This window comes from Mesoplodon mirus, assembly GCF_964341445.2.
Source record: "Mesoplodon mirus genome assembly, chromosome: 2".
In the NCBI taxonomy this organism is placed as follows: Eukaryota; Metazoa; Chordata; class Mammalia; order Artiodactyla; family Ziphiidae; genus Mesoplodon; species Mesoplodon mirus.
In genome coordinates, this window is record NC_138977.1 from 184,599,323 (window position 1) to 184,626,693 (window position 27,371).

Consider the following 27,371-nt stretch of genomic DNA (forward strand, 5'->3'; position numbering starts at 1 on the left):
TTATCTTTTCACTTATGATCAAGCTTAGACCTTGGAACCTCTACAAATAGCTAAGGTATGCTGATTTATTCAAAAGTCTTTCCAAGATACTAAGGGCAAACCCAAGGAATACATACACATCACATGAGGAATACAGAACACATCACATGAGGAATACAGAAGTTCCTCTTGGAACTCTTAGAAAATCCAGGATTATTCTATTAGATACTGTTTATGTTTATACCACTTGCTGTCAGAGGACAGGTCTACCTTCTAATCCCAAAAGCCTGGAATAGCAGACCCTGTGTCTTGGTTTACGCCCTAGTACCAGGCCTAACTCATCTAATAAAAATAGGGAACAGATTCAGAAGACCTTAATTTTTACCTTGATGAAAATAAGAAAGGCCAGATTCTATCTTCCACTTCTCTTGGTTCTTGGTCTTAAATGTTTTTTCCCTCAAGTAAATGACTCAGGGGTCATCTCATCCTTGATTTAGGCCCTGCTATTATATAAAATGCTGACTTTGTTTTAAAACTTAAAAATTTTTATATAGAATTTCCTAAATTATGGTATTTATGTCCCTAGTGAGCCTCAAAATGATAGCAATTGGTATTTAATACCAATTCACAGTTTTAATAATTATGACATTATTTTACTAAATATACTTATTTTAATGTGTATAATAAATTTTAATCATCATATCAAAATAATAATTTAACTGATATTGCTAGAAGAAGTTTAAAAGGGGGTGTTGAGTTAAAGAAAACTACTGCTGCATTCAACCATGAAGAGGTGACTTTAATTATGCCATTTTAAAAAACTAGAAAATTGGGCAAAATATATAAGGCATCTGCTTTTAGACACTGGACAATAGGCAGTGCCAGACTATGACATCTGAGAAAAGAGAAAAAAAAAAAGGAGCTAAGTGCAGTGATCCCCCTGGCCTTCTGGCTGGAAGTAAGTTCAACTCTCTTGAGTTCAGGAAGACTAAGTCAGCTAGAATTTGTTGAACAAAGTACTGTAAAATAAGGAGTTACACAGTGAAAGAACTCTAGAAGGCTGTGTTGAGTCTTTGGCTGAATACCAATCTAAATGTGTGTATGGCAAAACTTTATGAGTCCAGGCAAAAAAACAACTGCCAGAAAGGAATAATTATAGGGAACTTGTAAGATAAACAATTCCTTACAGCTTGCACAGGTCTTGGAAATCTCCCCATTTTTCACTACCCGGAGTGGAAAGATCTTGTTGAATAGATGGGTCATTTAATAGAGATCTCAGAAGTGTCAACTCCTAGAAATGGGACTAAAGAATTCCTTGAGTAAACTAAGTTCCTCAAGCCCCAACCTAGAAAATCTTTAAAAATAAGACATGAAGGGGTTGAGCTACTCTATAAGTAGTTTAACTGCCTTACAGAAAAAAGTGGACACTCACTAAAGAAATACAAGAAAATCTGGAGAACTAAAAAACAAAATTCACAATGTCTGACACCCAATTAAAAATTACTATACATGTTGAAAATTACTATACATGTGTAGAAACAGAAAAATAGAGCTCATCATTAGAAGAAAAATTAATCAATATATGTCATCACTGAGAAATGATAACAGAGATGATGGAATTAGCAGGTAAGGGCATTAAAGCAAGTATTATAAATATGCTCAATATGCTCAAGGGTTTAAAGAAAATGTGATCATGGTGTGAGATATGGGAGATATAAAAAAGAACGAACTGGAAATTCTAAGCATGAAAAATGCAATATTTGAAATGAAAATTTAACTGGGTAGGAATAGTTACATATTTGACACTGCAAAGTAAAGGATAAGTAGATCTGAAGACAAAGCAACATAAAAAATACAAATGTAAGCACACAGAGGATATAAAGACTGTTAATAAAAGAGATTAAGTGAGCCATGATACAATATGAAATGGTCTAACATGGGTAATTTGAATAAGGGAAGGATTTAGAAGGAGGAACAGAAAAATATTTGAAAACATAAATGACAGAACATTTTACAGATTTGATGAAACTATAAATCCAGTGGTCCAATAAAATCAGTGAACCCTAACTAAGGAGAAACACAAGGAAAATCACATCAAGACATATGATAATCAAATCACAGATTTTATAATCAGATTGTTATAACCAGGTAAAAAGAGAAATTCCTAAAATTACCAGATGGGAGGAAAAAATTATATCCATAGGACCAACAATATAAATAATAGATTTCTTGTCAGAAACCAGAGAAGCCAAAATACAATGAAATGACATTTTTTGTGTAGTAAAAGAAAAAATAAAACTGTCCATCTCAAATACTACTCCCAGTGTAATTATCTTTGTAAAGTGTAAAAGGCTACACACCCTTGAAATGTGACTAGTCTAAATTGAGATAAGTGTAAATGCAGTGTAAAATACGGAAAAAAGAATGTAAAGTATCTGTTGATAATTCTCTATTGATTATATGTTGAAATGATAATATTTTAGACATTGGGCCAAAAAAAATATAGTAACATTAATTTCACTTGTTTATTTTTATTTTCTAAATATGACTGCTAGTAAATATGGTGTCCTGCTGTTTTTTATTGGAAAACTAGCTAGTGTTCACTTCTTCATTAAACAACTCTAACACAGGGTCAGCTCTACTGTATACTGGAGATAAAGACCTCCCAATCTGTTTAGACCCTCAAGGATAGATTCTAGAAAATCAGAGTTTTTAATGAGTATTTAATAAAGTAAATTATATTCAGTTATGTAGGGAGGAACATACAGAATTCAATAAATATTAGTTAGTGTTATTACTGCTACTATCCCTGTATTTAAGTGTAACTCAGTATGGTTATCTGTGCTTCGGGAAAAGTGGAAATCATCTAACCTACTCATACAGCTGATGTGTCTCTGGATTCAGTGGGTGCACTGCACTCAGGGAGAATGATTCTAGAACTGGCTGGTCCTGGAGGCAGCATGGCCAGCAGTAGGGTTGTGGAGCATCTGCCCCAGTCCATGGGAGCCAGCAGTGGTACCCTATGTGACCCCTCTAACTCTGCAGTGCAGGAGCAAGTTTGCAGATGAGAGATTTGTGGATTACTGACTTGAGCGTTGAAGAGAATGGAGGTCTGTGTAAGGACGCTGAGGATGCCTGTGCTTTCACCACGTTCCCTGAGAACTGACTTGCTTCTCTACCCTATATCTCACCCCACCAAGGTTTCCAGGGACCAAAGTGTCTCCCTGTGAGTTTCAGACCACTGGTGATTTATTTGAGGTTCTCTTGCCAAATGCTTTCAATGTTTAGCAGGTTTCCACCAGAGCATCTCATCTTCCTTCCCCCTTCCTCTCAGTTTCTTTACTTCTTAGTATTTGATGCTAAATAGATTTGAATGGACAGTTTGGCTCACTCTGCTCTTCCTGGCCACTGCCTGGGTTAGCTCCCACAAATAAAACCTGAGCTGACAGCAGTGAAATTTATGAAGGCCAGGAAGAAATGAGGTATGCAGAGCCGCAGCGCTCACATACAGCTGACCCTAGAAGTGCCGAGGTCTCTATTTCCAGGCCAAATTGCACAAATAATGGGGCTCAGACCCTTGCAATTGCAAATACCAAATATGCCTAGGTAATTCAAAGAAAAATAGTTTGTCTCAGGAAACCTAAGATTGGAAGGACGCTGTGAGACTCATCTGCCCCTTCAACCCCACACAGTCCCAGAGTTCCCAATTACTTCCAGGGCTGCCTCACCCTACAGTTGGGTGTGATTATTCAAATCCCACCCTAGGAGCTTCACTGGATCTTGAGCTCCAAAGAGAATACATCCAAAGATTACCTTCTATGGTTTTCCTACTGATATTTTAGTTGTAGAGGAGAACAGAATCGATGTTAGCTTAGTAACGATTTCCAGATCTCCAAAACAGGTATCCTTGTTCCTGTTGTACTGGGTGGCCTCCTTCAGAGTGGGGTTGTGGGCATTGTCTCCAGGGACATGACAGAACTCCATGGAGTTTCTATTTCACTGGTGGAATGTGGTGCCCTTGGGGGTCAAAAGGAACTGATCACAAAAGGAATTGATCACAAGACCAATATGCTTCCTCAATCAGACTCACTCAGATTTATATGTTCATAAGTTCCACGGAGCCCTTCTGCACACAGGATTGGAAACATACTCTTCCCGGACTTGAAACATAAAGGAAACAAATAAATACTCCAACCAAGCATTTGATTTGTGTTAAATACACACACACTGTATGTATATATACATATGCATGCATACTCACATATGAATATACACATATTTTCACACGCACACATATGTGTACACACATGCATTTATGCACACACACGAAAGATACATACGTGCATATGCATAGACATACATATACACATGTATGCATATACATGCATACACACGTACACACACGTACACACACACACACACACCACCTCCACCACCACCTATTTCAGAAGCACTATAGGTAAATTGACAATGGCTGATGCATACTGAAATCTGGATGAAAAGTTCACAAACTGATTCCTCGTGATGTGACTACTTGGCTTTGAGAACCGGGCACTGAAGATCCAACAACTTCAGAGCTGGTCTGTGGCAGAGACATTTGTCGTGTTAAGTTCTAGGACACTGCCCCTTCCTGGCCTAGGTCCCTGGAGGTTTGAGTGGAGGGGGGCAAACCCCTCCTCCCCTCATGTCAGGTGCAGAGCTGACCCTCAGATAAACTCAGTCACACTTCATTACTAACCACATTTTTATTTGAGACATGTAACTTAGGGCCACTCAGATGCTGTACCTGTAAGTAAATCCATCTGTGGAGAGTTTATCATGACAGGGAGAGTCAGGAATGCCTAGCAGAGCTCCCTTTTCCCTCCTGCCTCAGCTGTCAAAATGGCAATTGCCAAAGCTGGAAACTTTGTGTTGGACACTGAGGGATATTAATACTGAAAAACAAGTTCAAGGAAAGGAAGAAAACCAGATATGTTCCAAACAAATGATATTTAAGAAAAACTGGAAATGGTATTCGGAAATAACTTAGAGTCTGTCCAGCTCACCAATCTCCACTTCTGGAATGGAACACCTCCACAAGCCCAGACAATGGGCACTTCATTTGTGTAGGTGGATTATCATCCTCTGAGCTCTAGCCAAGGGAGGCCTCGCGTATACAAGTTTCATTTCTCTCCTCAGTCTTTCCGTATTTGCCCAAACAATCATCCCCAGGAAAACTAGGTGAAAGCAACTCCAATGATAATGAAAACAACAACGCTGCCTAAATAGTCACCTGAGATTGCTGTGACTCTACCCAGCTCTTTAAAGACACAGGCATGCCCTTAAATGAACACGTTAAGGCTTTTGAAGAAATATTAATGTATTGTACCATAATCCAGCAACTGAATTTCGTGTACAGAAGTTCAGATTCTGGTCCACGGACACCAACTGCATCTGGAAATGAAGTAGAGCAGGCAGCAGCCTAGTTGTCTTGGAATATGAGATTTACACCTCCTAGAGGACAGCACCTGAAACCTGACTTTTATGTGGGGCTAATCCTTCTTTTGGCTGTTGTTCCCTCTTCGGAGTATTTTAGAGAAGACAAAGCGGAGAAGGGAATGTTGTGTGGATATATGCATGAAACAGACTCAAGCTGCATCATTCACATGCCTCAGCTTAAAGCAGCTCAGTCTACAGCACATGGCGTGGGTAAAAAGTCACCCCCAAAATGTGTGCATGGGGGCTTCCCTGGCGCAATGGTTGAGAGTCCGCCTGCCGATGCAGGGGACATGGGTTCGTGCCCCGGTCCAGGAAGATCCCACATGCCGCAGAGCGGCTAGGCCTGTGAGCCATGGCCGCTGAGCCTGCCCATCCGGAGCCTGTGCTCCACAACGAGAGAAGCCACAGCAGTGAGAGGCCCGCGTACCGCAAAAAAAAAAAAAAAAAATGTGTGCATGGGAACTGTCAGATGACTTCATTTCTTTTAAATCAAACTCAATTTTACCTCCAGGTGAAAGGAATTTCGGTCTTCGTTGTTATTGATGTGTAGCGTTCACAGCAATTTTATTTCCCTGACTCTTGAGGTTAGTTTGGGGCCATTTGACTAGATCTGGCCAATGAACCATAGCAAGACTGCTGTACATCATCTCTGAGCTGAGGTAGGATAAAGTCTCAGCTTCACTTTGCAGCTCTCTCTTTCCTGCTTGGTAAGCTTCAAAATCACATTTCCAGATGGTTTCACTCCATAGAAAAGGCGGCCACCAGATTCACATGCAACTTTCTGGAAGCAACAAAGAAATATTCATTGAGTTAAGCCAGAGACATTTAGGAGTTAATTTGTTATCATCTCACAGCCCAGTATTACCTGATTAATTTTGTTCTCCAGGCTCACACAGGAATGGGAAAAACTTACATCATGACAAGAAAATGGAGAGAAGGGCCCTTTCAATGTCACTGTGTCATGGTGGCCACAGATTTACTCACTGCCTGAGCTCTAGTGACCCATTTAAAGCTGGTACCTTTGTTGATTCTACACCATACATAGGGGTCAGAAGTTTTACTCTTGCCAAGAGTAAAATCTACAAACAACAAATGCCGGAGAGGGTATGGAGAAAAGGGAACACTCTTGCACTGCTGGTGGGAATGTGAATTGGTACAGCCACTATGGAGAACGGTATGGAGGTTCCTTAAAAAACTAAAAATAGAACTATCATATGACCCAGCAATCCCACTACTAGGCATATACCCTGAGAAAACCATAATTCAAAAAGAGTCACGTACCAAAATGTTCATTGCAGTTCTATTTACAATAGCCCAGAGATGGAAACAACCTAAGTGTCCATCATCGGATGAATGGGTAATGGAGATGTGGTACATATATACAATGGAATATTACTCAGCCATAAAAAGAAATGAAATTGAGATATTTGTAGTGAGGTGGATGGACCTAGAGTCTGTCAGACAGAGTGAAGTAAGTCAGAAAGAGAAAAACAAATACCATATGCTAACACATATATATGGAATCTAAGGGGGAAAAAAAAGGTCATGAAGAACCTAGGGGTAAGACGGGAATAAAGACACAGACCTACTAGAGAATGGACTTGAGGATATGGGGAGGGGGAAGGGTAAGCTGGGACAAAGTGAGAGAGTGGCATGGACATATATACACTACCAAACATAAGGTAGATAGCTAGTGGGAAGCAGCCACATAGCACAGGGAGATCAGCTTGGTGCTTTGTGACCACCTAGAGGGGTGGGATAGGGAGGGTGGGAGGGAGGGAGACACAAGAGGGAAGAGATATGGGAACATATGTATATGTATAACTGATTCACTTTGTTATAAAGCAGAAACTAACACACCATTGTAAAGCAATAAAAATAAAAAAGAAAAAGAACATAATAGCAGTGTAATACTGATAATCTTGTATAAAATATTAATAAAGTACCTATAAAGTTATGCTATCTAATAATTTAGGGATCTTACCCTATATCAGTCAGGGGTGCTTGTGCTTTATATGTACTTCCTCATTTACCCCTACAGCAGCCCTATGAGGGGTACATACTATTGCCTCAATCATCTTGCAAATGAGAAAACTGATCATTTCAATGACTGGGAATAATGAATAGCAGCCATTAATATCATCATTATTTTCTCCTCCACGCTCTTCCTCTTATTTCTTTTTTTTTTCCAGTGTACTCTGAAAACGTCCAAGCGGATGCAGATATTAAAGCCAAAGAAGTTGCTGGTATCCGGGATGATTTAGTTAAGGCAATAAGGGAGTGATAGTTGAAGCTGTTGGCTTTTAGCAGCTAGGGAATCAGAGGGGAAACTTATCAAGCTGGAGAGCATAAAAAAATTCATGAGATCAAATCTCAGGCAACAGTCCATTCCTTCTGGCATGGCCCACACAAAATAGTAAACAATGAAGTTTGAGGTGGCTGCAATAATTATCCTTTTTGAACAACCTAATTCAGATGAACTAATAGCTTTGAAACTTCTTTGGAAAGAGTTAGTGGGGATTTAGAAGTGGGGTGCAGAAGTCTCACCTTGATTGCCAACTGCCTTGACCTAATGTGATTCATCCACATTGTCTGCAAGGTTCTGTGCGCTCCACCTCTCAAGAGGATGTTTTGAGGTTGAATCTTATGATACCCTAAGAAGTCCTGGACCCGCTGCCACAGATTCCATGGGAATCACTGGAAGAGATACAGATCTTGCAGTCAAGCATCCTTGGGTCTGCCACGTATTAGCTGTGTAATCTTGGGCTGATTTATCACACCTCCTTAATCTCCAGCTGGAAACGTAATATTGTTTTAAATCAACAGAGCAAATAAGTAAGATAAAACCACATTTACCACTCTCATGATGAGGCCATTGTCACTAATCAGTCATTGCATTTTTTCCTTCTGATCCCTGACTAGGCCTTCGGAGTCCTCAGTGAAGTTATCCACCAGCAGCTGAGTGAAGTTGGCAAACAAGATGAAACTTTTCTGTCATGCAGGCCTTCTCTATCTATCCCAATTCATTAGTCTCATAGTAACTAATGAGGCATCCAATGTGCTTCTACTCATTTTTCAAGAGAGAATTTTGACACTCAAACAAAGTGACTAGCCCCAAATCAAGCAGCTTGTAAATGCTGAGGTTTGAATCCAAATTCAAGCCCTTTCCCAATCTACTTAACTAATATAGAAAATAATAATCTCTTTCTGTAGCTGGCTTGAGTCCCAGCATGCCCACTGATTTACCCTGTGAGCTTGGGTCTCCTTATCCCTTCCTCAGTCTTCCATTAGAAATGGCAAGCAAAGCGCTCATTTGTTCACAGTATGTCCACTGCCAGGAACATGGTGAGTGAAAAGAGAGCACGCTCTAGTAGGGTTAAATCTTAGCTCATCATTTATTAGCTGTGTATTTTTGAGTAAGTTTTTCAAACTCTCAAAGCTTCCATTTCTTCAACTATAAAATGATCACTAATAAGACCAATCTCATGAATCTGTTGTAAAGATTATAAACAATGATTACATCGCAGTGGGACACAGTAGACCCAGTAGACAACTATAGAAAGTAGTTGTTTTGCAACTTGAAACCAGGAGCAAGAATAATTTTCTGATTTTATTTGTTCCAGAAAGAGGTGGAGCTCTCTACTCTCAGTTGGACAATTGCAGAACTCAACCATTAAGTCTAGAGGCCATTAAGAAGAGAAGCCTGTGGATGCATGCAGGGTCCTGGGTCTCTGTCAGCTCACAGAAAGGGATTCTAAATGAACCTGAGAGCTGTTAACATTGACACATGCTGAGGGATGTCCTCAATGGTGAATAAGCTCTTTAGAATGATGGGACCCAAAAAATTTTGTTCCAACCGCAGTGGTTCATTATGAACAAAACATGATGACTTCATTTTACTAGGGGCTAATGGTGAACAGGCAGGCTGCAAGGCAAAGACCACACAATCCTGTCTCCAAAAACGTAGTTATGTTCTGTAAACCCCGAGTCCTGTTTCCACTTTTCAGTCCCTGTAAGTGCTAGCTAAGACTGAAAAACATGGCCAGAGAAGAGATTTATGCTTCTGTGACACTAAGACATTGCCACTAGCTGTCTCCAGCTGGATGAAAATGAGGTGTATGAAAAGAGAAAGGGGGCCTTGGCATGGCCCTTGAAACTTAGCTAAGAGACATTTACAAGAGGATGGGTTCTTAAAATTGATTCTCATACTATTATAAGGTGATGACCCAACAAAGAAGAAAAAAAATAAACATTTACTGAACTAATGTCTAGACATTCACTGTGCTAGATATTGACACATACACAGAATATATACACATTACATTTCATAGCAACAATCACTTTCCAAGGAGATTTTCATTTTGTATTTTGGTTTTACTTGTTTTGTTTGGTTTTGTTTAGTTTGGTTGGCACCAATGTACTGTTTCTGGGCCAATCCTTGTGGTATGGAGTTTGGAGCAGAGTTTAGACACTAGAGAATCTGCAGAAATGGCAGCAGAATCAGCAGAAATGGCAGAAGACAGTGCACTTGAGCCCCTCCTAATTTTTTATAAAATTAATCATGACCCATTTGCATGGGAATTCATAAATAATTGCAAGTTCATGTTTGGGTTTATGTGGGGACAAAACAGAGACAACATAACAGAAATAGAACATAAGAGAACCATACAAGTTTAAATTTAAGGCATCAGCAGAAATTGTGGGGATGGATTTGACATCCAAGGGCACGGAATTGGGGGTTTAAGTGAAACCAAACTGACTTTGATTTACATTATTTTATTTCATTAAAACTGACAAAAATCCTAGGGTTGGAGGTTATTGACCCCAAGCTACTGGGAAACTGAAGATCAAAAGAATAAAGGAAAAAACACTCAGTGAGGGAATCAGCATTTGAATCTAATTCTTTTTAATTAGAAAAATTGTGACTTATCAGGACCACAAAACTGCCTACCCTATTGGACTGGGAACATTGCCACACTGCAGAAGAATTGACCATATGTACATATTCTACCCCCATCATAGAGCTCACTGATCCTGAATTAGTCTACCTCCTAAGCTGCTTTCTCCTTAACACATTTTTTTAAATAACTATTTTTTTCTTTTAAAATTTAACACCTACTCACTATAAAAATAAGATGAAAATAAACTTAAAAATACAAAAAGAATTTAAAATGTGTTAGCCAAATTCTATACAGGGACATTGTTGTTATTAAGAGTTGATGATTATCATTATTGACATCTTCCTATACAAGCACCAGCTAGCTAGAGAGAATTCTATAAAATTGATATGAAATTTTAAATGAACATATTTATTATTAAATATTATATTTATTATGAAAATATAAATTTTTGCAAGATTAATCTATAGATAATGCAATTATATTACATGGATTTGACAAACTGCTTTTAAAGTTTATATGTAAGAGCATATAGCCAAAAATAGCCAAAGAGAAGAAAAGAAGGTAGAGAATAAACTCTATCAAGACTTGTAAAGATTTTGGCAAAATAGAGACCATGCTGATTGTTCCAGAGATATGCCAACATACAATAACTCCTCCATAAAGAAAAAAATACAATTAGAACACATACCATGCTGTACACAAGTTAAATCCAAGTGAATTAAAACTTAAGTTAGTAAAGAAAAGTCGTGTAAATCTAGAAGAAATATAGGAGGTCATATTTAACACCTAAGGGAGAGAGGGAAGGATTTCTTTTAAAAAGCCCACAAAATTACAAACAATAAAGGAAAATTTAGTAAATGTATCTATATTATAAATGAAAACAAGTGGGACTTCTGGCTATGGTAAAGAGGATGGCAAACCTTCTCCCCCACAAAAGCAAGTTTAAAACTAAATAAAATTATCAAAAACAAGTATTTCAGGCATCTAGAGATTGACCAAAAGCAGATAGCAAATTAAGTATTTACCCATGAAGAGCTGCTGAAACTTTGGGTAAAAACTGTGGGAGTCTGAGGCTACTTACCTGAATCTTCTTCCATTCTTCCTGCCACCAGCTCAGTTGTAGTAGTTTTACCCGGGCAGGACTGACCATGAAAATCAGTAAATTTGCTGCCGTGAGTGGATAACATGATTTGGAGTGAAGGGTAAAAACTCATGGCTTATGGTGTTAGTAAAAGTAAAAAACTAAGTAGGAAAAAAATGGTGAAAATTCATAGTTCTGCTAACATAAGGTTGTTAGCCCTGATTGCACTGAGTGGCAGAACAGCTAGAAATTTAAGGGTAATACCTTGGAAATTAGAGAGCCATAGAAGGGTTAAATAAGTTTTACACATGCTTGAAAGGCAGGAAATCTATGCATGCAGGTTGTGGAAGATCTGAGAGGGCCCAGGGGAAAGTAAAAGCCAGGGAAGACCTGAGAACTGCCTTAACTTTGAATGTGCCCCCCTTCCCACACACAGATCCATTGCAGAGAGTGAAAGCCTTACATTTTGAGCACAGACTTACACTCAAGTACACACTCTTCTCCAGTGTTGGCTGATCTCTAAGCTACTCAGACACTGGGACAGCCCATAGGAAGCCATCAGTGGCCACATATAGTCAGGGAGGCAGAGTCTATAGATAAGTCTAGGCAAGTCAATAAAAGACAAACAAAACCCTCTTAAGACAAAAAATTTCAGAATCCAGACTTGTCACAATATATTATCTCAACATGCCTTTTTTTTTTTTTTAACTACAAAAAAGTATGACATGCAAAGAAACAGGAAAGTGTGACCCAGACTCGGGGTGTGGGAGGAAAGCAGTCAGTAGAAAGTGACTCTATGTGGTCCCAGGTGTTGCTTTGGGCAGGCAAAGACTTCTAGATCTTATATGTTAAAAGATAAAAAGAAAAGAAAAATATGTTTAAAGAATTAAAGGCAAATATAAAGACAGTAACTCCATAAATAAGAGAGCTCTATAAATAAATATTCATTATAAAAATAAGCTAATGGAAACTTTAATAGTTGACATGAAAAATTTATTAGATTATTTAAAATAATATTTGAAGTAGAATAGTGAACTTGATTGATTTGATGCAATTGCCTGCTATGAAAAATAAATTTAAAATATTGATAAAAATAGACAGAGCCTCAGAAACTTGTGGGACAACATGAAACACTCCATCTGGGCATCTGTTAGACCCTTCTCAACACTCAGAAAAAGGTAGCTCTCATCCTGACTAAGTTAGAGGCCACATTATCAGGCATGGCTGGTGATTCCCAGATGATTTCTACTGCAATTCCTTCATCTTTCTGTGGTTATTTTTAAAGAAAGTTTTAAAAATTAGCATATTGTTTTATTGACACCTTATTTATTCTTCCTTTTAATAATCATGTAAAAGTCTCACCATATGTCACTTGGTACATACTTTTCTCATCTGACCATATTCATATTGCTTTTACCTCACTTTGCCTCTGTTTTCAAAGAATATTTTAACTTTAGAACAGTTTAGATTCACAGCAAAATTGAGAGGAAGGTACACAGGTTTTCCATATGCCTCTGCTCTCACACAAGCATAGCCTCCCCCATTGTCGATATCCCCATCAGAGTGGTGTATTTGTTACAATTGATGAACCTCCATTGACACATCATAATCACCCACAGTCCATAGTTTACATTAGGGTTTACTCTTGATGTTGTACATCCTATGGATTTGGACAAATGGATAATTACATGTATCGATCATTACGGTATAAATGAGAGTATTTTCACTGTCCTAAAAACTCTCCATGCTTCACCAATCTTCCCCTCCCCAACACTTGGCAACCACTAATTTTTTTTTTTTACTGTCTCCATAGTTTAACCTTTTCCAGAATGTCGTACAGGTGGAATCATGCAGTATTTAGCCTTTTCGGATTGGCTTCATTCACTTAGAAATATGCATTTAAGTTTCTTCCATATCTTTTCATGGCTCAGTAGATCATTTCTTTTTAGCGCTGAATAACATTACATTTTCTGGATGTACCATAACTTATTTATCCATTAGCCTACTGAAGGACATTTTCGTTGTTTTCAAGTTCTGGCAATATTGAGTAAAGCTGCTATAAACATTCATGTGCAAGTTATTGTATGGACATAAGATTTTCAGCTCCTTTGGGTAGATGCTGAGGAGTGCAATTGTTGGATCATATGATAAGAGTATGTTTAGTTTCCTTTCTGGTGCCTTAAGAAAAGGGAGTGGGCAAAAGAGGGTATTTACCAAAAGGTCACCTACAGATAGATTTGAATGGCTGTGGTTGGGGAAAGGCTGTATAAAGGGAGCAGAAACTATTTTTTTGCTTTCTTTCATAATAGGAATATAGCTTTTCTGTTTTACTATAATGTTTGCATTTCTAAGTTTTTAAATCACTTGGAGACAAGAAAATATTCATAGAATTAAACTATTTAAGATATATTCGAATTGCTTTACTCAATATAAAATAGACAATGTTTATTTTTGTGTAGAAAGTTTTGAATTAGTGTGCAAACTGTGTTATAACCAGGAATTTAATGTTGTTTTTAAAAAACTAGAGAAGATTTTTTCCATCACTTATGTAAAGAAGCACCAAACTAACTTTATTACAAAGTTTTTCTGTGGTCAAATTTGTGTTTAGCTCTCAGAACTTTCACTGGAATACATATAATAAACATTACGTTTATTCTTAAAAAAAATCCGCACTTGTAAGAATGACAAAAATATTTTAAAGTCTGACAATGTCAAGTATTGGAAAATATTTTAAAAAGAGCACTCATGCCCTACAGTAGGAGTAAATTGTTATAAGCACTTGAAAAACAATACGGCTATATCTAATTAATGAGAAGAATCATTTATAGCTCTGTATAACCCAGCGATTCTTCTCTAGGTTATGCAACTTGGAAAAACAACGGTACATGTAGTCAGTAGAAACATAAAATAATGGCACCAGCATTTCTGAGAACACAAAATTGAAGCCAACTAAAATTCCCATCACCAAAAGAAATTATGATTAAATTTTGATCGACTCTTTCTCATGTAACATTTTCGAGTAATGAAAAAAATTAATTAGATCTACAATTATCACCAAAGATAGAGCTCACAAACATAACAGTGAGTAAAAATGCAGGTTTCAGAAAGGTACATAAAGAATGATTCCATTTGCAAAATGTTTAAAAATATGCAAAACAGGATGATACCTTCTGGAGATATACACATATGTGGTAAAACATAAAAGAAGAAAAGGAATAAAAAATAGCATATTTGGAAGAGTGGTTACCTCTGGGAGAAGGGAAGGAATGAGAGCAAGGATGGGTACACAAAAACTTCAACAATATTGGCATTGTTCTGTTTATTAATCTGAATGATTTGGGACTTCCCTGGTGGCACAGTGGTTCTTTGAGAAGATAAACAAAATTGATAAACCATTAGCCAGACTCATCAAGAAAAAAAGGGAGATGACTCAAATCAATAGAATTAGAAATGAAAAAGGAGAAGTAACAACTGACACTGCAGAAATACAAAGGATCGTGAGAGATTACTACAAGAAACTCTATGCCAATAAAATGGACAACCTGGAAGAAATGGACAACTCTTAGAAATGCACAACCTCCCGAGACTGAATCAGGAAGAAATAGAAAATATGAACAGACCGATCACAAGGACTGAAATTGAAACTGTGATTAAAAATCTTCCAACAAACAAAAGCCCAGGACCAGATGGCTTCACAGGCAAATTCTATCAAACATTTAGAGAAGAGCTAACACCTATCCTTCTCAAACTCTTCCAAAATATAGCAGAGGAGGAACACTCCCAAATTCATTCTACGAGACCACCATCACCCTGACACCAAAACCAGACAGAGATGTCACAAAGAAAGAAAACTACAGGCCAATATCACTGATGAACATACATGCAAAAATCCTCAACAAAATACTAGCAAACAGAATCCAACAGCACATTAAAAGGATCATACACCATGATCAAGTGGGGTTTATCCCAGGAATGCAAAAATTCTTCAATATATGCAAATTAATCAATGTGATACACCATATTAACAAATTGAAGGAGAAAAACCATATGATCATCTCAACAGGTGGAGAGAAAGCTTTTGACAAAATTCAAAACCCACTTATGATAAAAACCCTCCAGAAAGTAGGCATAGAGGGAACTTTCCTCAACATAACAAAAGCCATATATGACAAACCCACAGCCAACATCATCCTAAATGGTGAAAAACTGAAACCATTTCCACTAAGATCAGGAACAAGACAAAGTTGCCCACTCTCACCACTCTTATTCAACATAGTTTTGGAAGCTTTAGCCACAACAATTGGAGAAGAAAAAGAAATAAAAGGAATCCAAATTGGAAAAGAAGAAGTAAAACTGTCACTGTTTGCAGGTGACATGATACTATACATAGAGAATCCTAAAGATGCTACCAGAAAACTACTAGAGCTAATCAATGAATTTGGTAAAGTAGCAGGATACAAAATCAATGCACAGAAATCTCTAGCATTCCTATACATTAATGATGAAAAATCTGAAAGTGAAATTAAGAAAACATTCCCATTTACCACTGCAACAAAAAGAGTAAGATATCTAAGAATAAACCTACCTAAGGAGACAAAAGACCTGTATGCAGAAAATTATAAGACACTGATGAAATTAAAGATGATACAAACAGATGGAGAGATATACCATGTTCTTGGATTGGAAGAATCAACATTGTGAAAATGACTCTACTACCCAAAGCAATCTACAGATTCAATGCAATCCCTATCAAACTACCACTGGCACTTTTCACAGAACTAGAACAAAAAATTTCACAATTTGTATGGAAACACAAAAGACCTCGAATAGCCAAAGCAATCTTGAGAAAGAAAAACGGAGCTGGAGGATTCAGGCTCCTTGATTTCAGACTATATGACAAAGCTACAGTAATTAAGACAGTATGGTACTGGCACAAAAACAGAAATATAGATCAATGGAACGGGTTAGAAAGCCCAGAGATAAATCCATGCACATATGGTCACTTTATTTTTGATAAAGGAGGCAAGAGCGTACAGTGGAGAAAAGAGAGCCTCTTCAATAAGTAGTGCTGGGAAAACTGGACAGCTACATGTAAAAGAATGAAATTAGAACACTCTCTAACACCATACACAAAAATAAACTCAAAATGGATTAAAGACCTAAATGTAAGGCCAGACACTATCAAACTCTTAGAGGAAAACAGGCAGAACACTCTATGACATAAATCTCAGCAAGATCCTTTTTGACCCACCTCCTAGAGAAATGGAAACAAAAACAAAATAAACACATGGGACCTAATGAAACTTCAAAGCTTTTGCACAGCAAAGGAAACCATAAACAAGACCAAAAGACAACCCTCAGAATGGGAGAAAATATTTGCAAATGAAGCAACTGACAAAGGATTAATCTCCAAAATTTATAAGCAGCTCATGCAGCTCAATATCAAAAAAACAAACAACTCAATCCAAAATGGGCAGAAGACCTAAATAGACATTTCTCCAAAGAAGATATACAGATTGCCAACAACCACATGAAAGGATGCTCAACATCACTAATCATTAGAGAAATGCAAATCAAAAATACAATGAGGTATCACCTCACACCAGTCATAATGGCCATCATCAAAATATCTACAAACAATAAATGCTGGAGAGGGTGTGGAGAAAAGGGGACTCACTTGCACTGTTGGTGAGAATGCAAATTGATACAGCCACTATGGAGAACAGTATGGAGGTTCCTTAAAAAAACTAAAAATAGAACTACCACATAATCCAGCAATCCCACAACTGGGGATATACCCTGAGAAAACCATAACTCAAAAAGAGTCATGTACCAACATGTTCATTGCAGTTCTATTTACAATAGCCAGGACATGGAAGCAACCTAAGTGTCCATCAACAGTTGAATGGATAAAGAAGATGTGGCACATATATACAATGGACTATTACTCAGCCATAAAAAGAAAAGAAACAGAGTTATTTGTAGTGAGGTGGATGGACCTAGAGTCTGTCATACAGAGTGAAGTAAGTCAGAAAGAGAAAAAAAATACCATATGCTAACACAGATATATGGAATCTAAAAAAAAAAAAAAAAAAAAAAGGTCCTGAAGAACCTAGGGGCAAGATGGGAACAAAGACACAGACCTACTAAAGAATGGACTTGAGGATATGGGGAGGGGGAAGGGTAAGCTGTGACAAAGTGAGAGAGAGGCATGGACATATATACACTACCAAACGTAAAATAGATAGCTCGTTGCAAGCAGCTGCATAGCACAGGGAGATCAGCTCGGTGCTTTGTGACCATCTAGAGGGGTGAGATAGGGAGTTGGGAGGGAGGAATATGCAAGAGGGAAGAGATATGGGAACATATGTATATGTATAACTGATTCACCTTGTTATAAAGCAGAAACTAACACACCATTGTAAAGCTATTATACTAACACACCATTGTAAAGCTATTATACTCCAATCAAGCTGTTAAAAAAAAAAAAAGGATCTGCCTGCCAGTACAGGGGACACGGGTTCGAGCCCTTGTCCGGGAAGATCCCACATGCCGTGGAGCAACTAAGCCCGTGTGCCACACTACTGAGCCTGCGCTCTAAAGCCCATGAGCCGCAACTACTGAGGCTGCATGCCACAACTACTGAAGCCCGTCTGCCTAGAGCCCATGCTCTGCAACATGAAAAGCCACCGCAATGAGAAGCCCGTGCACTCCAACGAAGAGTAGCCCCCAACCTCCGCAACTAGAGAAAGCCCGTGTGCAGCAACGAAGACCCAACGCAGCAAAAAAATAAATAAATAAAATAAATATAAAAATAAATTTTAAAAATCTGAATGGTTAATACATAAATATCTATTTTCTTATTCTTTATCTTTTGTAGACTGGAAACATTTTATAAAATTTTTATGAAAGAAAAACTCTTATGTAGTCCAATCACATTAGTACAATTTGAAACAGAGCTACTTAAAAATACTAATAAAGTCTCAGTTTATGTACAAAATTGAAAGTATTGAGAAATCCAAAGTTTTAATGAAAGTTGAAAATTAAATAATTTCTAATCTAGGGGGCGCCAAACACACAGCAAACTGTTTTTACTTTATTGTTTCATAGCAGCACTACTTTAGCTGAGAAACAGAAATTCCCACCAATCTTTTTCAGGACATCATTTCGTAGAATTTCTGTGAGAAATTTTAGTGATACAGGTGATTTTATTAAATATTTAGTGTTGTTAGAATGTGACCTATTTTTAATATCTTATAACAAAATAATCTGTGACTTCATTAATTGATGGGTGCTATTGGAGTCCGGAAAACAATGTACTAAAAATAAGTAACTTTGGAACAGAATCTAGATGTAATAAAAGATTTTAAAGGAGACCAAGAATTGCTGTGATACTATTAAGATGGTATGTTTTAAAATATTAAAGATAATGAGAAAATAAAAATTAGCATTAATCTGTATACCATTTACCTTCTAAAAATATTGTACAGAAATACAGTAGCACAGTATCATTAGCCTCCAAGTTACAATATACTTCTTAATTCATATAGTCATCCTCCCCTTCCACTCCCATCTAGGATATTTGAATTATAGGCAGGTCTGGCCACACTAGACCTTCATTCCAATCAGTCAATGAGTGGTTGCATCTGGGTAGAGGGGTTATACATTGTCCACTCATCATACTACCAATTCCTACTGCTTAAATCAGGGGTACTCAAATTTTAGCTTGAATCAGAATTACCTGCAGGGCTTGTTAAAACATAGATTGCAGGATCCACCCCAGAGTTTCGATTTAATAATCCAGGGGAAGAGCCTGATAATTTGCATTTCTAATAAGTTCCCAGGTGATACTGTTGTTACTGGTCCAAGCAAGGGCCCACAGCCATCTGTTCCATTCATCCACCTTTTCTGCACAATCTTTCTTGGCATTCAAGTTTGCGGCTTCCAGTCCAGACTATACACAAAATGCAAAAGTTCACAAATAATTTACCTTTTTTATTTATTAGAACAGTTATCCCTATAGTAACGCTATTTCTGCTTATAATTGTTTCAATATACTTTCCATTATCCCTATAATTCTGAGTAACAACCTGGGAGCAGGTCTCACATGTTGTACGTTACCTAGGTGTGCACTGAGGAGGGGAAAAGGATTAAGAAGACTTGGCTTTTCAATGGTAATACTCATTGTGCTATAAGGGTCGTGCTGTATTTGGGAATTTGAACAAGTAATTCAAGTTCTTTTCCTCATGGGAAATTGGGGATAATAATATGCTCTCATGTATACCATTGAAGAGATTAAAGGAGATCGTATGTGTCCATATTGGAGCGCCATACACATTAGTTCCCATTCCCCACCTCTCCTCTCCTCTGGTTGAAGTGAAGGGAATTTGGGGAAATATCATAGAGGAAATAACAGTTAAGTGGTATTTGGTCTTAGAGGATAGGAAGGATTGGGATTTGTCAATGTATTTATTTCCAAAATTTACACCATACAGCCCCCTTCCTACCCCCTCCCCCCCCAAAAAAAAGAAGTGAGTAAATTTGGAGACAGATGGTGATTCTCTTTAAACTGCAGTAGTCGTTAAGAAAGCGAGTATTCAGGGCTGTCTGGTGGAGCTGCCAGTGATGCTGGAGAGGGTGTTATACCTGCACTGTTAATATGCTCACTGTTCGCTTCATGTGGCTTTTGAGCACTTGAAATGCGGCTAGTGTGACCGACGAACTGAATTTTTAAGTTAAATTTATTTGTTTGTTTGTTTATTTATTTATCTCGGCATGCGGGATCTTAGTTCCGTGACCAGGATGGAACCCGTGCCCCCTGTAGTGGAAGCATTGAGTCTTAACCTCTGGACTGCCAGGGAAGTCCCTTAAGTTAAATTAAATTTAAATATCTATGTGGGTCATAGTGATTGTATTAGAAGTGCAGGTCTAGAGGTTAAGGTAAATTGGATGTGTCTAGAGTCAAATCCCAGCTCTCCTAGCTCTAGGATCTCATGCAACTTATTCCCCGAGTGCAACCCCACTTGCCCCAAACACTTATGTGATTATCATGAGGAAGAAATGAGTTTATTAATGCAAAGTATTGAGCAGAGTGTCCAGCACACAGGAAGTGCTCAACAAATATTGTCATCTAATGCTAATTGTTAGTTTGGATATTGATAAAGTTTCTTCTTCAAAATTTTCCATGAAAGAAAAGTAAATAAATCCTGTGGAAATATTTATTACCTAGTAAGTTCTTTAGATTATAGGCAGTTGCTTGTGTGTGAAGATCTGAGGGCTCTATCTTCGAACTCGGTCATCTAGACATTTAACAGATAATAAGGATGTCTTTAAACAACTCGATTCTGCACTTAGTGATTGTTTTGAAAAAATTACTTGTATCTTATAGGTTTATGGCAAGGGTTAATGCATGCAATAAAACTGACTTTGCATGAATTAATTTGAAGACAAGCTTGTTCACTCATAACTGCTGAGCTAGTGTTCTGCTAGAAAACATAGATTTATTGCATAATATGAGACTGTGGTTCCTATCTTTTGATTCTATGCACATGTGACTGTATTTGACATTGAAGTGGATGGAGCAACTGTCCTGAGAGCAAGAGAGCCTGTAGGGATTTTATCTCAGATCACTTGAATCATGTTGAGAGAGGTAATTGTCAGTCTGTATGTCCCGGTTTCCTTATCTGTCTAATGGAGAGACAAAATACACCACAGTGCTGTCTGCTTTTGAGAAATATGGAGGACATTAAATAAATCATGAGAACGAGGTATATGGAGCCTTAAAGAAAATAAAGTGCATAATAGGAAAAGAAGGTGCAACATATTTTATTTAACTCTCCCGTGTGGCCATATGGATGGATTCTTCCCAAGAGAGAGCATAATAGTAGAGCATTTTAGTTGCAGGTGTGAAAAGAATGTAGCTCCTAGCTGGATATTTTCCCTGGCTTTGTCCATATGAAGCACAGATGTTTTACAAGTCATCTTTATATTAAGGCTAAGATAACCCAGCTAGGTTTAAAAGTGATCACATTTTTCAAATTATGCTGTTTCCCAAGCAGTGTACTCTGGAAAGAGAATTGGCTTCAGAAGGTGATTCCTGGCATAATCACTGGGGCTCCCAATCCAGTAGCCTCTGGGAACCTGAGTGTAGCAGAGTCCATCTCCTGATATAGAGGAAGCAGGTACGGGTCCCACACTTTGTGTTAAAGTCTCCTGAGCAGTGGCACCTCCTTTCACACAGGGAAAATGAGGAGACTTGGCGATGAACAGTTCCAGGGAAAGGCATATTAAAATGAAACCCTAGGGGGCTTCCCTGGTGACGCAGTGGTTGAGAGTCGGCCTGCCGATGCAGGGGACATGGGTTTGTGCCCCGGTCCGGGAAGATCCCACATGCCGTGGAGTGGCTGGGCCCGTGAGCCATGACCGCTGAGCCTGCGCATCCGGAGCCTGTGCTCCGCAATGGGAGAGAGACCACAACAGTGAGAGGCCCGCGTACCGCAAAAAAAAAAAAAAAAAAAAAAAAAAAAAAAAAAAAAAGAAACCCTATGAACAAATTCTAGCCCCTGTTTTCATGAGTCATAAATCCACCAAGGCCTGGGGGTTTCTAGGTCCAGCTACGAAGGGCTGCCATTGGACCAGCCACCACTTGGGGCTCTTGGTGCCATATGGATGTGCAGGAGTTAGGAGAAAACACGTTGTCAATCAGTTTCCCTGGCAGCATCTTAACTGCCAAGAAAGTCCTCTGATGTTGGTTTAAGGCATAGCCACAGACTGAGCTCAGTTCCAGGTTGCTTTAGTAACCGCTGACTTTTGTAGCATTGCAACTTCCTCCTGGGCTCTTGGTATCACAGTCTAAAGTAACTTCCAATAAATAAGCGACTCCCTTGCACTTGACAAAAGAGCATAGATTAGCTAAAATGATTGGCACTGGGAATATCCACTTGGGAAAGAGAAATTTTCTTCCTTGGCAACAGGAATGTGATCTTGTACACTTTACACTAAGAACCTAACAGTCCAAAAATAGCATATTTGGAATTACTCAGTTTTAAATATCTTTACCTGGAGACTGATAGTAGTCTTGTGTGAAGGGTGGTGCAGCACACTGGGTACATTTGTTTTTGGTCTGACCTCATGCTGGAGCAAACGCGGTGCCCAGGCCTGCACATCTGATGTGTGGTCCACTTCCCCAGGTTTTCTGGGGCTGCCTGCATGAACATAAGCACGTGATTACTCAAGTGCACACACACAGGCACACACTTGCCTACTCTTGAAAAAAGAGAAGCAATAATCTTGCATCATCGAGAACCCCCAATTTTTTTTCCTAAAAAGTAAAAGGTCTTCAGAAATACAGCACCAGGTTTTCTCTGCCAAATAGGAACCTGCACGGGAACCTGTCTCGACATCTACGTTCAAGTTAATGATGAGTCTAGGTTCACCCCAAACCGAGGGCTTTCCTCAACAAAAGAGCAAACTCTCACATGTGCATTTAGGAAGCAGGAAGCAACTTGAACTTCTTAAAGGAATATCAGGTATCTACTCATTAAGTTTCAAAAGAGCTTGTAGTTAGTTTCACACACTCACATAGTCCATGTATGTGATTGAATTGATGCACAAAATAGAACCAAATTTGCTCAATGTCGCCTAGCCTTGGCCAGAAACAAGTTATTTTGACTCCAAATCCAAAGAGGTTTTCCCCCAACTTTGCAACATGCCTTATAGACTGTGCTGATCACTTGTCTGATTTCCTCACTGTGATTCATAATCTGATGATGTCAAAGTTGGAAGGGCCCGACTGCATCTCCTTCCAGCTTCTCCTCATTTTATAGAGGGGACTATAGTCCCAAGGGATCCTGTGGTTTGGGCAAGTTCACAGAAAAATGACCAGAATGCAGGTCCAGGAACCCAGAGTTCAGGTCTCGGACTTGTTTTAGGCCATCTCTACTCATATTCATCTTAACTTTTATTTTCTGGAAAAATATAATAAGGTCAAACTTGCCAAAAGTCTATTCCTTCAGGGGAACTTGATTTCTCCAAAGTGAGGAGTATCAGTTTTCAGCAGGCATTTGACATTCAGAGGCCTTGAAGATCCAGTGAGATTATTAAAATGAACATGAAATTTTACTTCTTTTAAAAAATGTTTTTTTAATCTTACCGACAGGAAATTAAATTTTGCTGACCAGTTCAGGGTCCCAAACCAGATAGACTCTGTTAATAAGAGGAATGTGAGTGAACAATGGCTCCAATCCTCAAGCACAGAGTTCTTTCCAAATTTTAAGATGCAATAGGTAACGTTAAAAATACATGTTAAGATCATACTGCCTTCCTTCTTTCATTTGTTTAATTGGTGCCTTCTTCCTTCCTCTTCTATATGAAAAGTTAGAACCTTCTATACGCTTAGGTGAGTAAAATGGGGCTGGAGCTAAAGAGTAAACTCTCCACAGTCCAGCTGGACTAGTCTGTGGCAGTTCTGTGCTTTAGAAGTATCTGACAAGCTACAAAAAAATACACCACCCTGTAGGTGAGGCCCTGGCCTGGATATCTTCAAAAGTTCGCCCTGTGAAGTTCACGTGCAGCCAGTGTGGACAATCATCTGGCCAGACTCCCATCTGTTCTTTTGACTTCTCACACTTGCTATGGATCCTGCCATGGGCTGGGATCTGTGGTGCTTGCCAAGGACAGAGATGTGAACCCCACAAGGTTGTTACAGGTTGTTGTGATTGAACAAATGAAGTAGTTTATAGGACAGAAAGAGATGGTTGTGGCAACCTCAAATCCAGTCTTCTAAATCTGGTGTCTACTGAGTCATCTGTCTATTATATTCAGCTCCTTCTAAAACCAGGGCTTTGCAGTATTTCGTTTACTGCTCCTACCACCAGAAGGTGCCCCAGCATCAGCCAGACCCGTGTCCAACAACTGACTCTGCTGCCTTAGTTCCCTCATTTGTAAATTACGGCACCACTGGTGTCTGCATTGAGGCTTCTAGTGAGGATGAAGTGCTCAGCCAAGTGCTGGTGAATGAAAAAATACTGAAACATCAGCTAATTTTAATCAAGTGGTCTCTTGCATTTAAATGGTCTCATTCTCCTCACTGCTCAGAAGAAGCCAGAACACACTGAGTCACCTTCCTTTCTATATTTTGACTTTCTCTTCTTTAAGGGCTCCATCAGGGGTCCTGCTTCAACTGTGTCATCCTCTTGGATGAGAATATCATCTGGTGTCTGCAAACTTCATGGACCTGGAGACCTTTCCTGTTTCCAGAGGAGTGGACCTCTGAGTGGGCGGGATTACAGCAGATTGTATTTTCTTCTTTTTAATCACAGGCACTGTAGTCCGGAAGGAGCCTTGATGGTCATATTTCAATTCCCTACCCACACAGAGTCCTCTCTGACAAATGATTAAATCACCTCTCCTTTAAAAATTAAAATGATAGGCTTTCCTGGTGGCGCAGTGGTTGAGAGTCCACCTGCCGATGCAGGGGACACAGGTTCGTGCCCCAGTCCGGGAAGATCCCACATGCTGCGTGCAAAGCGGCTGGGCCCGTGAGCCATGGCCGCTGAGACTGCTTGTCCGGAGCCTGTGCTCCACAACGGGAGAGGCCACAACAGTGAGAGGCCTGCATACCGCAAAAAAAAAAAAAAAAAATTAAAATGATAGAAGATTGCTTAATTCACAAAATAGACTCATTCCATAGTTGAGCGATTCTAATTGTTCTTTTTCTTTTAAAAGTTCTTCCTTGTGTTGAATAAAATCTGTCCCTCCATAGAATTTCTCCTTTGATACTGGTTCTTCCCTGTTACTTCCAAAGATAATGCCGACCTCAGAATGGCAGATGAGCTTTATTTTGGTTTCTACTGATTTGGCTGTGGTTGTCTGCAGTCTGATGATGAAGGCAGATGGCTCAGAGGGAGAGAGAAATGGGGTCCCTCAGCCATGTCTGGATACAAGGGCGGGGAGGGCAGCACATGAACCAATGGTTCACTGGCTAATTATCGTCTAACCCCTCTTCCATGTAGCAATACTTCAGCTGTCCGGTTTCATGTTTTCTGAGTATTTTAGTTTCAAAATTAAACTTTTTGATTTTCTTCATGCCCTGTTTCTGTGCATTTCTCAGCCTTTTTTGGGGGGTGGAGAGGGGAAGGGGAGGTGTTTTTAACGTATCAGTCTCAGCCTAGGTCTGACTAGTGTGGGTACAAAACAGTTGTTTTATCTTCTTTTTCTTCAGGGTAGTCCTCATCCATAATATTTGACACACATCTCTGTGTTGGGGGAGTCCCCCTAGCTAGTGGAATTCTGTCATCTTATATTCAGAGCCTCTATTAGTCCAAAGACCCCATTTTGTATCTGTTCTGTCATCCACTGCATTTTCTCCCTCTCCCTGCTTTGACATGTCTACAAATGCAATCAACCTGGTGTCAATGTTCTTGTCCAAGACACTGAGAAGTAGCTGGTTTTTGCTTCCGGGCTTTCCGTCAGCACCCCCTCCTCACACCATGCAGTTCACAAAACTCTTATACTCTTAACTGACACCAACTTAAGGTTCCAGCCAATGTCTTGGTTCATTATAACCCTTCTTGTGGTGTTTGCATTTTAATAAACAGCTTTGGAGGCCTTACTGTTGTTATTTTAGGCAGCAGCATAAGAACTGAAAGGCACTGAGACTAGGAGAAGACTGGCTCAGGTGGGTCACACAGCTGGCTAGAAGCAGAGCCAGGAGAGCTTATGTGCAAAGTTCCAGGTCCCAACAGGGCACTAAAATATGTCTATGAGTAGTGGGTGAATATTCCAGGTTCCAAACATGAGTCATGGAGGTCTAAATGGTTTCCCATTGAGATGGTCCTCCCAAGTCTTTACTGACATCTCCCACTTCCCAGTGTGTGCATGGGCAGGGTTGGCAGGGCATCTTAGAGCACCCCTCAACTCCACCAGCTGGAGACCTGGCCTAAGTGGGCTTCATTCTTCGGCATTGTGATGGGCCCACACACATCCTGCTTTGTGTTGCACAGTTATTGAATGTGGCCCCAGGTCAGTCTATGCCTTTGGGCTTGCAGTCCCACCCTTGCAGGATTCCCATCTTTCCCTGAGGAGCTGCTTTGGGAGGGACTGTTGATCTTCCTCTTTGTGAATCCAAAGAAACCTGTCTTAAGTGTCTACATTTTATTTTAATTATAGTTTCAACTATAAGAGGAAATAAAACCCTAGATTAATAATCAGAGGAGACTATTATTGAATTATTTCTAGCTCATGAAGCACTGGCCTCTGGAAAGCCACATGCCAGAGGTTCAATTCTATAACCAGTATTATTAAAGATAAGAGAGTGGTGTAAAGAGATAACTGTGCCCTGAAAATTAGAAGGCCTGGGGTTTAATCTCACCATCGAAATTTAGCAGCAATCTAGAGCCCAGGCCCCAAGCCTGGAGCTAAAGAGAAGAGGGGTCCAAACCATGCTGAATGGTTGGCACCATGTCAAGTGTTTCAGGGCTGGGACTCTGGCAACCTCATAACTTTGTTGGCTGTGATGTTCCCATTGCCCATGACTTACAAAGCCCCTTCTTCACTAATGGGACAGACCTTTAATGTCACAGAGTTGGGCTTGTCACTCATTGTGTGACTCTTAGGAAAGTTACTTAACCTCTCCAAGCCATAGTCAACTCATTTGGAAAATAAAGAGGGTGGGTCAAAAATTGTTTTCCTTCTGCATTCTTAAAATGACTAATTCTATGAAAGGGCCATTGGCGTATATCACCATGCCAAAGACATATATTCAAGTCAAACTTAGTTAGAATATAATACTAAATCACAATGGAATTTATTCTGATGCCTAATTCGGTTGCTTTTTGGATCATCTAGTCTCAGCAGAGCACTAAAGTAATCCAGGCAATTCACATGATGATATGTAGCTGAGAATCGAAATCATGGCTTTGGTCAACTCTTAA